Genomic DNA, 15755 nt, shown 5'->3' with positions numbered 1-15755 from the left:
GATTATTAAAGACTCAAAATTATATCCACAGGAAAAAAAAATAGCAGTTCCCAGAGGGTCAAATGTAATGTGAATGGTTTTGCATAAAACTATAAACCTATTAAATTAAAAACGGGAAAAATTATGTCCACTCCTTATCTCTAGTCATTTTTTCAAGGAATGCCATGATAATTTATTTTTGCACTCTTCCTGGTTATATGATAAAAGACAAAAGGTTAAAATGCAATGGTTCTTTTGATGTTTAGTTGAGTAACTTACACTAATATGTACTGACTGAGGTGAAGAAATTAATGAAATTACTCCCATAATTCATTACTAATGGAACACTATATACGCTTTCAACTGTCAGTTCATACAAATTCTCTGCAGACACTGAGGCACCTCACAGTGACTGATGGATGAACTCAGTCCTGCTAGTTTTCAACAGAGCATGGCTACCTTGTCCTACAGGCTCCTCGTCTACCTTGCCTGTGTTCATTCTCAACAAACAGATCTATTCTCTCTCTGTAAACAAAAGCAGGAAAGGAAAATAATGTCTGAATTTTTCTTTCTCTTCAGGTAAGTTTCAGTAGACTACTGAAAATCCCCCCAAATTTATAAACATCCAGAATGCTATAATTGGGCAGATTCCAATGCTGTAAGCAACTGTGCAGTGAATTTTTTAAAAGTTAATATTTTAGAGTAGCAATCATAAAGAACATAAGAGTAGTAAGAGGTGTGGAAAAAAACAAATTCAAAGAACTGTATGATTTTGTGATGTACTCGCTCTTTCACCATTATAATTAAATCATTACTTCTGTTTTTGGAGAAAGAGATGGTAAAATTACTAGCATACATGCTGGTCAGATAAGTAGATAGAGGGCATTTCTGGAAATATAATATACTTAATGTAGTTGCTTGATATTTATAAGATGTTTTGATGTTACTAGTGTTTTAAAATCCAAACTCCTCTTGGGCAGAGACAATGTCTTCGTTATACATCTGAAAATAATTGACAGCTTCTCTTTGAAAATAAGCTGCCAAAATGGTACAAAATGATGTCCTGAGTGTGACAAAATATGCCCAAAACTTCATTGTAAATGAATTTTATATTACTATCTATAAATGTATCATGTAATAGAGAAAAGTCTAAAATACTCAGTATGTTTAAAGCACTTATAAATACAATTAGATTCTAAGGTAGCATGACGGGTTGGGATTTGGATTATACTGTGGTCACTTCATAAACAGCACACATTTAGTCCATTTTGTCACCCTGTCTCCCAGCCCCTGTCACTCATTCCTGCCACCTCATGATCACAATCCATCCTAACACAGCAGTGCTGACAGCCTCCCCTACTTACCAGTGATCACTCAAAATGAAATGTATTAGCTCTGCCCTGACACAGCACCTAGCACACAGCAGATACTAGACAAATATTTATTGAAATAAAGAAATTAATTCCCTCTACTTTCTCCAAATGTAAACATACTACATTAGCACTGTCTTTCCAAAACCAGTTTAATCACTATAGAGTGCTATCATAAGAGATTAACTGCAAGTCAGCACCTCAAAAATATTTTGGAATTATGCGGTGAGGCTCTAGTCTCCAGATGTCTATCATTCCATCATAAGAGAAGATGAAGAAAAGTTATATTTACTTAAAAATACAACTATAAAACTCATACTGTAGATGCTATGGGTAATATAGTAGGCCACCAATATTATAAAAAATGGAGCAAATCTTAAATGTTGAATAGTAGTATTTTTGAGTAAAGAGTACTGTTTAGATTCCATACTGCTCTAAGGTGAAATAAGTGGACAAGTCATAGCAATTGTTCCAGTGTAGAAAGCCCCTGCTCTAGAACAGGCATCAGAGAGTAGATGATATAAAACAGCAACCTGTGATAGAGATGATGTGAACACTACATCACCAACTTACTGAGCAGGAAATTGAGGGAGATTCAGCAACTCACCCAAAGGTCCTGTGATGGAGGTACAGAGCAACAGGTAAAATCACATCTCACTGACTACAGAGTCTCTGTGACATGAGTACTCTGTCTTCTACTGCTTTTATCATATCCTGTCCCATGCGTGCTCCTTACTAGAGATCATAAGTAGAAGAAGTAAACACTAAAGGACATATCTTTGGGCCAATTCTCCTTAGACCACCCACAAAATAGAAGTGACAAAACAGCAAGATGCTCAACAAGTTGGGCTACGGGGGTCGAACTGCCTAAATTAACATGCATATTTTCTGACTTTCTCTTGTGGATGACTTTCTTATCTTCCTTGCTCCCAATGGTCTTAATGTTCCTTTATTATCCTCAACTTCTTATAAGTAAAATAGATATGGCAGTAAAAACCAACATCGTGAGGTGGTAGTTATAATGAAATGAATTAATAAATATGAAGTGCTCCTTGCCTGGAACATAGAATGTACCAAACAAAACCTGAAATATTGGGTGCTCCTTTCAGCTCTACGGCTACAATGGAAGACACATTTGGTTACCCACAATTCAGCATGTTATCTGACCGGCTTCCAATCACCAAGTTTTATTGAGCATCTAAAACCCCACAACCTTACAAAATAACATAATCTGAAAGTAGTCCTAACCTAAGACACAATCCCCATACAGGAATACCAGATTCATTCCAGTGACCTAGTGATCCGTATTTGTTGATCTCTGTCTGCTTCTCATTTTTATTTTTTAATTATTTAGCTTTTCACCCCAAAGCTATCATTTTAGCTCTGGGCTCTAGGTTTACAGCTCTTAAATAATAGTGAAAGGTAGAGGTAGTAGGTGGTGAGTGAAAACAGGAAGGGGAAGGGACAGCTGTCATAAATCCTGTAGAGGAAATCAGCAGAGTTTCCATATTAGTATATTGTTTTAAAGCTGAGGAAAGAGAGAACCAACAGTCCACTCATCATTTCCAATGTACAAATGTAGAATTTAAGGCAAGAGATCACGTAGATAGTAATTGCAATATTGAAATTTAAACCTACAACTGAACAGTCTGTGGTTTCCACTTCAATTCATTCTTTTAATCAACAACAAATTCAAATATCACTTTTATCACTATTATCACAATTAGCTTTAGTAAACTATAACAGTCTTTTAGACAATTATATAACAATAATAAAAATAAATCAATGGTATGAAAATCTGTCAATTTTAAGAACAGCTTGAAATAACACCTTTATATTGGCCCCCATATATGATAAAACAAAAATCCTAAATATGTTAGAATAATTACTATAATTTATATAGCACTGAATTTAAAATTACCAGACATATAATAGGCATATTCATATAACTTGAATTAATCATTTGAAGCATCGCATTAATTTAATGAATGTTGAATAAACATTTGCATTCCTTGCCAAGGAGAAACTTTTTCAAATACTACAAGATGGAGGAGCCAGAAAACTCTTAGATAGTGGTGACAAACATTCTACAAGTTTCCTCTTGGTTAGAAGAGCAAAGAGATTTCATTACTTTATGGGAGAAGATAAAGAGCAGAAAGAACACCTAGCACTCTAAGGTATACAGAATAAGGTATAAATTCTTTTCTCTCTGAATAACATTTCATACTCTAACTCACTCCCAGATAAAAATGTCCAAGTGACAGAAGGCCTTCCCCCAAGTAAAAATCCTCATGACCACAGGTGAACTCTGCTGTTGAGCTTTACTCTAAGCTATATTTCATAAAATCATTCTCTCTGGATCAATAAAATGCAAATGCTAAAATTATCCTGTTAACCATCAAAATAAAAGGAACCTTGAGAATAAAGTTGTCATTCTTAATTAAAATGGGCTCTTTAACTCCTTTGCTCTAAATAACTGAAGTAGATATTAATACTGTAAACACTTAGCTGACTAAAAAAAGATTCTATGCATACCCCCAATTAGCGAACACTTAATTTATATATGATACAGTTCATAACTATTTAGCAGTGTGGTTGGGGTAAGTCTCTTTGGCCTACTTTTTAAATGATTAAATAGTCTCCATCCAACTGAAGAGATGTCTTCAGAGTTGTATTTTGCATGCTAAAACATTCTTTAAACACAAGCCATTGCTCAGATTTAAAAGGTAAAAGCTTACTGCCAGTATGTGCATTCACTGTCTTTATTAAAGCTGGACTTTTCCATAGGGTTATACACAGCTGAAAACGAGGCTCAGTTTAATAACAAAGCAGGAATTCCTAGCACTACAAAAATTATGAAATTTTAATGTTGAATGTGTTCCTTAATTATAAAGAACTGCAAAGAATAACATCCTTGAAATTTACTATACAAATGCTCTTAATTTATGACAAATTGCTCCTTAAAACACAAATATTAAATCTCTATTAGATTTGCAGAGGTAATATGTATCGCTAAGGTCTTAAATTTCTAAGTAGCAATGCTGTTTGTTAGATGCAAATAAGGATTACCTTAATTAAAATACACTATCCCCAGCCTCTCAGCAGATATAGCTCAGCCTTTATATGGGACAGGTTCATTATCTATCTCAAGTTAATAAAAGAATGACCTACTGTGGTTATTTCTTTTAAAATTTAATTTTAATTACTATTTTGTTAATGGAAATAAAGCACTAAAGAATAGTGAGTATATCCAAAAGCAATTTTGAAAACTTAATTAAAATACCTCTTGAAAGCTTCAAAAGGAATTTAGCACTAACATGGTTTGATAACTGATGGCCTTAAAAATAAAACAGTAGATACCAACTCTATTTTTAAAAAGTTGAGTGAAACATACTATAGCACTTCCCTAGTCTGCACTGTGAACTAATGATCTAACTAAATAGGTGTTAACAAAACCTTTAATTCAAGATTTTAACATTAGACAAAGGCTCTTAACAAAGAAATGAAATGAGTAACCATTATGCAATGCCTTTACAATACATAAGGCTTAAATGCATTCAGGGGTTTTGCATAAAACCATCATGGTTTAATCCAAAAGATTGCAGATGTGCTCAGTTTGTCTTCTGGTCCTTCGGGACCTGAATATAAAATTAAAAGGCTGGTATATGTTGTATAAAATTCAGCAACAGAGTTTTATTAGGCAGCTTCCTGTCCAATCTAAATTTCAAAGATTTACACATATATTATTGATCTTATCTGTGAACATATTGGTTCAGTAAGGAGCTTTTAAACATAACACAACCCACAGATTTTATTGAGATTCACAACTTCTCATGAATAAGATAAGAATACAAGAGGAAGGATATAACAAAGAGTATGCTCCAGGCAAAAAAAACAGTCTTTGTGATATTCAAAATATATTTAGCAGCTCTTATATTACAAACCTAGCAATGTTATGGTTCATAATGCAGTGTGTGTTCTTTGTACCACACTGCTTGACTGCTTCCAGTATGTAAAATCCAGGAATTCATTAGCAATAATGAATTTTCCTCTTATTCTATTTAAGGGAATAGGCATTTTGCCAAATACCACTCTTAACACTTTCAAATAAAAATTTAGTATACCATTCTGTTTAACATAAAGTCATAGGTCTTAACTTTCAAACATTAGAAGTTACAATTTTGGGCACTTAAAAAATTGATTTAAAATTAAAAACAAAACATTTGACTAAAGTGGTGAGATAACAACTAGGTTGAGGTACTGCTGAATTTCCCCAATTCTATATTAATTGCAAATTTGACCTAATTGAACTAAAGAAATTCTGTAAAGATAGGTGAGTCTATCTTTTGGTACTCTTTTTATTCTCTGGTAAGGAAACTGTCAACTAATAAGTTCTGAAATCTTATTTACATGTCAAATTTTTGAAATTTAAGATATTATCCTAGAAATATTAAATGGGGATTAAGTTTATTCTAAAAAAGAAATCTATAAAAAGCTTTATTTAGCCTGATAGCATAGTTCAAAGATTTGCAATAAAATATAGCAGAAAGTGAAACTGTTTCAGCACTAGTAATTAAAGAAAAATGAAAGTCAAATTGAATAAAATTTTATTATTCTTAAATGCTCTAAGGATAATGAATTTAATTGGAAGAGAAAGCAAATGTAGATAAGACATTTGTGAACATTCTGGATGGGACTTCTGAGTTCGTTCAAGGTCTGTGAAAGTTGTTGCCACCGATTCTGTGCGGCAGAAAGCAAAACTGTTTCAATCTAGTAATTAAAGAAAATGGAAAGTCATAGTGAATAAAAGATATTTTATTATCCTTAAATGCTCTAGGAATAATAGATTTAATTGGAAGAGAATGAAAATGTAGATGAGATATTTGTGAGTATTCAGAGAGGACTCCTGAGCTTTTTCCAGGACTTTGGAGATTGCTGCCACCAATTCCATACTGGGCCTTAATTTTCACGTGAGTGCATAATAACGTGTATTAATTGTGCAGTCGTGGTAAGGTTTAAACTGAGTACTCTAGAAAGACAAATACTAAAAACCCTTGACTATATGAAAATGCCAAAAAACCATGGCTATCAGAGGCTAAGAAATGTGAGAGGGAACGGGAGGATAGAGAGAAGATAGTCAAGGGGTACACGGGTATAGTTGGACAAGAGGCATAATATCAAGTATTCCATAGCACGGTTGTTGACAGCAATTAATTTTCTATTTCAAAATTGCTAACAGAAGAGCATTTTGAATATTCCTAAAACAAAAAATGGCTCCCGGTTAAGCGATGGATATGCCAGTTACTCTCTGGTCTGATCATTACACACTGTATACATGTGTTCAAATATTACACTGTGCCCCATAAATGTGTATAATTATTATGTCAGTTAAAATAAGCATTTTAAAATGTAAAATACCTCTCTAGACACCAAAAATTAAAAAGTAAATAAAAATAAGTGTTTTACTTTCTATTGTTGAGGATATTCTGTACTATTAACTAACTTTATCAACAATGGTAAGAATAATTTTATAATTAAAATGGAAAAAGAAAAAGGGTGATGATGGAGATTTTTCTGTAGTTAACTATGCATGCATTGGAAAAAAGCAAAAGAGCAGAAGGAATAATAAGAAACTAGAAATATTAATAGAGAAATAAGTACATGTAAGAAAATGATAACTTGAGGTCTACTGGCTGATAGGATATTTGATTTTCATTTGAATGTTTTGGGTGTGTGTGTGTGTGTGTGCGCGCGTGTGTGTGTGTGTAAAACAGAAGATAAAAAGAAGCAAGAACATTATGGTTCCTAACACCCATCCTTTCATTTAAGTTAGTTTTTCATATCAATTGTTTCTTTTGAAGGCAAAAATGTGCCCCCCAAAAGGGTGATGTACATGATCTCTGAAAGATGAAATGCAGTGGTTTGTGTTTCTACAATAAGGAGCATTGAGAAGAGGCATAATAAATATACCTCAGAATAATCCAGTCAGAGTGTTTTAGCTATATTATTGTAAAATACTTTGTTTATATTTTGGCCCTTCAGGACCTATGCAAATTATTGATCTGATAATATACTATGTAAAATTCAGTAGCAGAGCTACATTAGGCAAGTACAAAAACCAAAAAGTCAAAGAAAGCCTCAAAGTCTTTAATATTTGCACATGCACAGAAAGTCTCTTAAGAGTACGTAATGCTTCTCACACCAATCTGAACTTTTTTCCAGGGGTACTGTCTGTGGTCGCACTCTGTGCATCTTACCCTGGGAAAGCTGACAGTGGAGAATGAGACAAACTAACACCACTGTTGTTCAGTGATTCTCATCAACATCTCCGTTCTCCAGAAGTGTTCTGGAGGATCTAGCCAAAGCAGATCAAGAAGATAAAGAAATGTGGCATAAATTGGAAAGAGAGGAATAGCACTATTACACTTGATCTTAGCCAAAAGGCCGAGAAGCGATAGGAATAGCACTATTATCATTCTTTGCAGTGATATTAGAAAATTCAAAAGAATCAATAAAATCTATTAAATATAAGAGTTTAGAGGCACACGGCAAAATGCAAAATCAATAGTTTTTTTCTTGGGTTCAGAACGATTAGTTGGGAAATATACTGAGAAAAAATATTCCACTTATAACAAATTAAAAAGAAAAAGAGAGAGATCACCCAAAAGAAAAATGGGCAAAGAATATTAACAAGCAATTAACAGAAATATGCAAATAACCAATTAACATATGAACAGATGTTCAAGCTCAATAATAATCAAAGAAATATAAATTAAAACAAGATGCCATTTTCCCCTTATGAGAATTGAAATGATTAAAAACATGGGTAATGCTGTATCTTGACATGAAATGTGGAGAGAAAAGACACCCTTTTACAAACAATATTACTCAAAATCAGGCAAGAAACAAAGAGCTCACACAAACTGGGTAATTTGAAGAACATTTAAAACAAGTTACTCATACGAGTATGGGCATGGAGGAGGAGCTCACAGGGGATAATGCAGCCCCCAGCCAGGGAACAGGGTCTGGTTACTGGCCCGGGGCTATAAGCTGAAAGGCAATGCTGAATAAAGAGCCTCCGACTGTGTGTGGCCTCAGGTCAAGGGAGGCGGCCGAACTTCAGCAACTTCCCCAAGACAGCCAAAGGAACATCACCTCAGACTGATTCCCATCTAGTCCCACATGCCCTGCACTCCAAGCCAGCCCCCAGCGCACAGAGGGTGGAGAAGGGCACAGGTGCAAGTGGACACAAGGGCAGGCAGAAAATACCCAGTGTGCTGGGCAAGATTAAACTAATGAAACCAAATTGGATTACAACTTGGCAATAAATCACAAATTTAAATATTCACATGTACCATAATATTAGTTACTTTTAAAAATAGTGAGAAAACTGTCAAACCAGTAGTAGTAGTTGTCTCTAAAGAGGATTGGGAAAAAACTCAAAGCTCTGGACACCTGGCGTTGGTGGTGCACACCTGTAATCCCAGCAATCGGGTAGCTGAGGCAGGAGGATCGCTGTGAGTTTGAGACCAGCCTGGGCTACATAGTGAGACCCTATTTCAAAAAAACAAAACAAAAACAAAAGCTCTGAAGTCAGCCAGATATGGGTTTTCATCCTAATTCTAGCTACTCAGGTGATGGTGGTGGTGGTGATTTTAATGAAAGAGGAAATAATCAAATTGACCTAAGGGAAAAGATTTTAATCAAGATTTTTATTAACAAACCACAGAAAGTCATGGCCTTAAGAAACATTCAGATCCAGAGACTCAAACATCACAGATGTGTGTGTGTGTCTCTCTCTCTCTCTCTCTCTCTCTCTCTCTCTCTCTCTCTCTGCTCCCTCTCCTCTCTTCTCCCACCAGTCCTTCCCCAGCATCTGCAAACACTTCCTCATTATCTGGGCTTCATTCTCTCAGTCTAGCTGTTCTCAAATGTCCAATCTATGGCAACACTAAATGTATACTCTGGGGCCTCCTGGCCAAAGAAAAGTGTTTCCTTAGTGCTTCAGTGAACTGTCCTAAGAAGCGCTACCAACTGGGCAGACATAGATCACATGGTCAGCCCAGTAGGTCAGGGAACAGGTCTGTATCTTGAATACCTTACAATAGAGTAAGGGCTATGAACAGATCAAACACAGACAGATATTGTCTTTGGAGTGCACAGTTTATTCACACAGCAAACCCTTACTTGATAAGGCACACACACAAAAGAAATAATGCTGACCACAATGACTAAAATATTTACTAACCAGTCTTTTGCAGAGAAAGTTCGCTGACCCTTGATCTAAATCCAGATTAGATTATCTTTCAAATGCATCTCACTGCCTCTCCATATAGTGTGTGAAAATTTTATATTGGATGCCACCAGTAGACATCTGGTGGCACTAGCATGGGTGTTTCAGTGGAGAGGGGGAGAAAGAGAGAGAGAGAGAGATCACCTTGGAGGAATGAAGGGAGATACAGGAAGTTAAAAAAGGTACCAAATGATAGCATCTACTTGGGATGGGATAGGAGAAGGGAACGGGGTTATTGATTCTCACATGGCACGTGGACGGACCACTCAGTTGCATAAAGGATTATATGATGAAGGCCAGAATTCAACATTATATATTATTCACAGTACTTACTGAGTCAGGAAACTTTTGGGGAACAAAAAGTTTATAAGCAAATCCCGCATTGCATTCTAAATTTACACTATTCAAAAGCGGTGAAATTAAAAGGGGTAGGAGTAAGTAATTGCTTATTTAAATTTTTATATTGAAAACTAAAAATAATTTTAAATCAGTGTGTAGCATCAGAAAATAAGTCTGCTTTCACAAAAACATGTATAGCCTGCTCTACACAAAAATATGAACTCTCATATTCAAAACAACTCTTATTTTCTAATGTATTCCATCTCCTTATTTAGCAATAACTTTAAACTGTCTTTGAAAAATAATCACCTACTATGTTCCTAAAAATCTCATCACAATAAAAAATCTCTGAACAATCACATGAGTTTGCACAATTTTCTTTCATACACTGCACATTTATGCAACATTTCTGATATAATCAAAACATTGACATTAAAAATTCTTAAGCAGAGAAATGGAATAATAAATTCAGGAATCTCTTTTATCTCTTATTTATTGGATAGCTTAGATATAATAAACATTATTTAGGCTCTAAGTTCTTTGTGAATCACAGCTATATAGACTATTTTAAGAACTGGGCATAGAAATTTTATAAATTCCTCACGGACTTTGACAACAGATGTGAAGAAAGTAGAAGGCCTTCTCATCATGCTATCAGATAAGGTTTAAATGTTTGTGTCCTTCCAAACCTCATGTGAAAACTTAATCACCACTGTGATAGTAGTAAGATGCGGGGCCTTTTGGGAAGTTTTTAAGCCATGAGGGAATAGGATGAACGCCCTTCATGTAAGAGGCTTCTGAGAACTGCCTGGCATCTCAGTCCCTTTGCCACAAAAGGACACAGCATTCCTGCACTCAGGCTGGTGCAGCAGTAAAGCACTCTTGGAAAAGCTGAGTGAGCCATTACTGGACACCAAACCTGCCTCCATCCAGAGCTGTAAGAAATAAATTTGTATTGTTCATAAGTTGCCCGACCTAAGGTATTTTGTTATAAGAGGAATGGACTAACAGTATTATCACTAGACAAAAAATAAGGAGCCACCGGGCTACGGAGAAGGAAGAAGCAGTGTGAGTTCCGACTACAACTCGCTATCTGCATTATCCTTAGCTCGTTATTTAACCTTTTAGCCTTGCTTTCTCTACCATCTAAGCAGCTGTATATCAAAGCCAACAGGAAACAGTAAAGTGTTGTAACAAGTGTGAGTCTGTATTATTGTATTGTCCTTAATTATTTTTCTCAGGGTGTCAAAGGCAGCTGGGTTTAGAAACAATACTTTACATAGACAGAGCCAGACCCTCTAAAAGCAAGTTTCCATGACTACTTAGGGTTAAGAAATCATCACATATTTCACATGCAGCATCACAAGCAAGAATTAAATAGGAAAAGGTTGATGGGTTGAGGGAAATATAGTGCATCTTGTTGTAACTCATAATTTCTTTGTCTCATTGGGCCTGGTAAAACTTGATGGGAAGGTGCATTTTACCTGGCAGATTAACCTTCTTCACTACAGGATTTGGGTTCAAAAGCTGATGACAAAACTACTATGTGTCTAAAAACTGATCTTCTCAATTCTTCTATGTAAACCAGAAGAAGCTGCTATGCCTGTTAATTAACCCCTGAATCGCATCAAGGTAATTGAAGCATAAATTTAAAATGAAGACATATATGGCAGATAAGTAAAGTATTCTGGAGCACACATCAGCCCACCTATGCCCTCCTCCTATCTTGGTTTGACAAAAAGCAGATTCCACAGCATTTAGCCCAGATCCACTGAACAGGGTAAATTTTACACTTGGAAATCAAACAAAAACATAACGCATCAGACAATACTATCAAACATACATTTTCTAGATGTGTAGTCATACAGAATTTCCTTTATCGCGTGTATATAGAGAAAAGATAAACAGATTCAATTGTTGCCTTTTTAATTTTGTTAAAGATTGTCATGTCAGACTAATGATATCAACTAATTTTACTTAGAAATTTATTTTAGCTATAGACAATGATCTGTTTGGCTTTGTTCAAAATCAGCTCCAGGATGATCCTTCTTATATTTCCATTAACTATGAAATTAAATAGAGGAGGCAATTTTTAAAAGAGAAATATTGCTTTTAGCCTGAAACCCTAAGTGTTGAGTTTCTGCCTGCAGTGAGTTTTTTCAATTAAATTATAAACCATGGGTAATAGAGATTTATAATGGGAGTGCTGATACAATCTTAACTATAGGGAAACCATCCGACACGCTCTGTGCAGTATATGGATGGATTATTTGCATTAAATTATCTTTAGGAAATGCAAACAAAACAAAGAAAAATGTAAAGCTTGTTTCATTATTAGCATAAAATTAATGTTCTTGAATACATAATTGTTCCATACCCAAAGCATTAACGGATTTTATTCTTAGAGTTCAAAGACCTCCTAATTAATATGCAAAATGGCCTCATTTTTAAGCAAGTTTTTTTTTCATCTCAGAAAAGAGATAGTTCTTTGCTGGAGGAAAATGCTGGGAAGTTTAGAAAACACTAATATTGATATAAAAGCTCACACATATATTCACATAAACAAAAACAATAACCAGTAGATGCTCTAAGAATATTTATAATTCTTAAATCTATGTATAAACTATAAATTGTGTGATTAACCCAATACTATCTAGCTAAGGAAGACGAAGTTCACAAAACATAAACATAAAGCACAATCTTTCTGTAAAAAGGTTTACCTGTTTTTTTAACAATTTTTAAAAACTATCAAAAAGAAAGTAAATCCAACACAAAGAGAAATTTTCAGCCTCATCATGTAAATATCTGTTACGTGACTCTGAATCTCATTTTACAAAGCAGTAACCCTCCAATTCACATGGCCTCAGTTGCCAAGATTTATAAGAAAAAAAATAATGTTTTTTTTTCTAGGTAGTAACTATTTACTGAAAACATTCTTAAATATCAATATACATAATCTGATCTACCTTGTCCCCCTTTTTTTTTAGTTTTTTTTTTTTATTAGCACATGTCTGCAATACAGGACAAGCACATTCCTAGTGGGAAGATGGTATATGTACATAACACATCTTAATGTTTTATTCATCCCCTTCTTCTCCCTCCCTACTCCCTCTACTTATTGGTCCTCTTCCCTTTTGCAAAAGATCTATCTCCCTATTTCCTATTATTTATTATTTTTCTCTTCAAAACTAATACAAAGTTTAGGGCCAGGATTTAGCTCAGTGGCACCATGCCTGCCTTGCAAGCGCAAGATCATGAGTTTAATCCCTAGTACCAAGAAAAAGTTTAAATTGTAAAAATTTTTTAAAAGTATGCCAACAAATGTCTGTTTTTCCAGATATTTTCAGAATGCCATAATTCTTGGAAGTGATTTACTGAGTTTCCTTTAATAAATTTTTCCAGTGTGGACAGTACTAAACAATTAATTGTTATTCTAAATAGGTATATATTTTCAAATAATTTATGCTCTTAGAGCATTTGACACGTTACAAATCAAATCATTACCAGCACAATATTGTCATGCTTTAGAAAATATAGTAGTTTCTTTTAACCACGAAATATGCTTGAGGTCTTAAAATACTAGTTCTGAAATACTTAAAATACAGTTCCAAAGTGCCTTCCTTATTTGAACAATGGTACATAAATCTGTCAGATTTAACCTCCAGCTATGACACAAGGTTCACTGCTGAGATTAGGAATAATACTCTAATACTCAGTATTCATGTGGCAAGTGTTGATCAAGAACCTACGGTGCTATGGTTTGGATACGGTTTAATTGTGTTCTCAATGGCTCATGTGTTAGGAACTTATTCTCCAGTGCGGCTGTTCGGGAAATGGTGTGGCTCCTGTGAAAGTTGAGCTTAGTGGGAAGTAATCAAGTCATTGAGGGAGCTGCCTAGAGAAGGCGCTGATGCAGTTTTCCTGGGACCCAGGCAGTTCTCCCAAGGATTGTTACAAGGAGTGATCCTGGCTAGAGAGCGGGATGTCTGCCTTCTGAGCTGGAACTTTCTCCATGGTAACGAGGAAAGAGCAGGGATGCAGGAGCCTCAGCAGATTTAAACATGGGTGATGTTGAGAAAGGCAAGGAGATTTTTGCACAGAAATGTGCCCAGTGCCACACTGTGCAGAAGGGAGGCAAGCACAAGACTGGCCCAAATCTCCATGGTCTGTTTGGGCAGAAGACAGGTCAAGCTGTTGGATTCTCTTAAACAGATGACAAGAACAAAGGCATCGGCTGGGGAGAGGATGCATGGATGGTGTACTTGGAGAATCCCAAGAAGTACATCCCTGGAACAAAAATGTTCTTCTCTGTGTTAAGAAGGGAGAAGGGCAGCCTTAATAGCTTACCTCCAAAGAGCTGCTAATGAGTAATAGACACTGCCTTATTATAGCAGAACAGAAATGTCGCATGGCTTTTTTTATGTGTACCATAATTTAATAGATCTCATACACGAGAATTCAGATCACGAGTGGCTAACAGAATATTTTTGTTGGACAGTCCTGATTTAAGTAAAATTGTCTTATAGTTAAATGGATATCTTTTTTTTTCAAGTTTTGATAGTAATTCCAGTTCAGTAAATACTATCACTGTTTTCCCTTTACAAATATATATTTGGACTTGATCAGTAATGTTTGACTCTTCACAAAGATGGAGAATGTTATCTCAAAACCTACTGGAGGTTGATTTTATATTTAGATTTATATAACTGCTCATGTGAATACGTTTAAATATCAGGGAAGTCCTTCACTGTCAGACCAAGCAAGACCACTGTTTGAATTTCTTTATTAACCTGTTAAAGGCAATGGTTGAAGACAAGGAACATCTATATTTTTTATTTTGAATATGCCAATTTAATGACTTCTCTGTATCTAAAAACTGCTGCCTTTTACTTACTGAAAGGCATTTTAGTGTGGTGTGTGTTTAATACTAAATAAAGAATATTTAACATTTAAAAAAAAAGTGAGCCTGAATCCTTTCCTCTTTCCAGTTGTCCCTTTCTCTATATGATCTCTGCCTCTCAAACATGCATCCAATCTGAGGCCAGCCATGATAAGGCCCTCACCAGAAGATGAACAATGGGGCTACCCAATCTTTCAGCCTTCAAATTAAACCTCTTTTCTTTAAAAAGTAAACATCAGGCATTTTGTTATAGTAACAGTAAAGAGACTAATACATACTATGCATAAAGGAATGAGTAGGGCTTTGATCATTACCATTACCCCATTTGTGGCTTTTATTTATATTTCATGATTGTATTTATATTCACCAATTATAAGCTGCAGTTAGAATGTTGGAATAATTAATCAGAATATTTAGGGTATAAATACATACTAAGTACATTAGAAAAAAAGTTATTCTTTTCAAAAATTCTTCTAAAGTTAATGAAGAAAAAGGAAGAAATAATCAAGACCTTTTTAAAGCCCTTAACACATAATTGATACTCAAAAAGCAGCTAAGAATGAACAAATATATGATAATATTAAATTATACTCAAGTCAGATTCCCATTCTAATTGTAACAAAATTAAAATCATAAAAGTTTACAGGTCAACAATAAAATGGAAGAAATAAAGATTATATACTTGCTGGGGATGGTTCTGCCACCTGCCTCACAAGCACAAGGAGCTGGGTTCAATCTCTGGTACAAAAAAAAAAAAAAGAAGAAGAAAGAAAAAAAGATTATATACTTAAAATTCTACTTTTAAAAGAGTTCTACTTATTAAAATGTCTCTTTGAAAAGAATTAAAATGTGTTATGTTCATATATCAACTCCC

General features: G+C 34.8%; 1 pseudogene; it reads left to right on the top strand.

Moving 5' to 3' along the window:
- Positions 1-14042: 14042 nt before the first annotated feature.
- LOC104873305 lies at positions 14043-15420 on the top strand (annotated as a pseudogene).
- Positions 15421-15755: the final 335 nt, after the last annotated feature.

The sequence above is a fragment of the Fukomys damarensis genome, unplaced genomic scaffold (genome assembly GCF_012274545.1).
Source record: "Fukomys damarensis isolate Sample0158 unplaced genomic scaffold, DMR_v1.0_HiC HiC_scaffold_33, whole genome shotgun sequence".
Classification (NCBI taxonomy): Eukaryota; Metazoa; Chordata; class Mammalia; order Rodentia; family Bathyergidae; genus Fukomys; species Fukomys damarensis.
The sequence above is the reverse complement of the archived record's forward strand: the minus strand, read 5'-3'. Positions and strand labels throughout refer to the sequence as shown.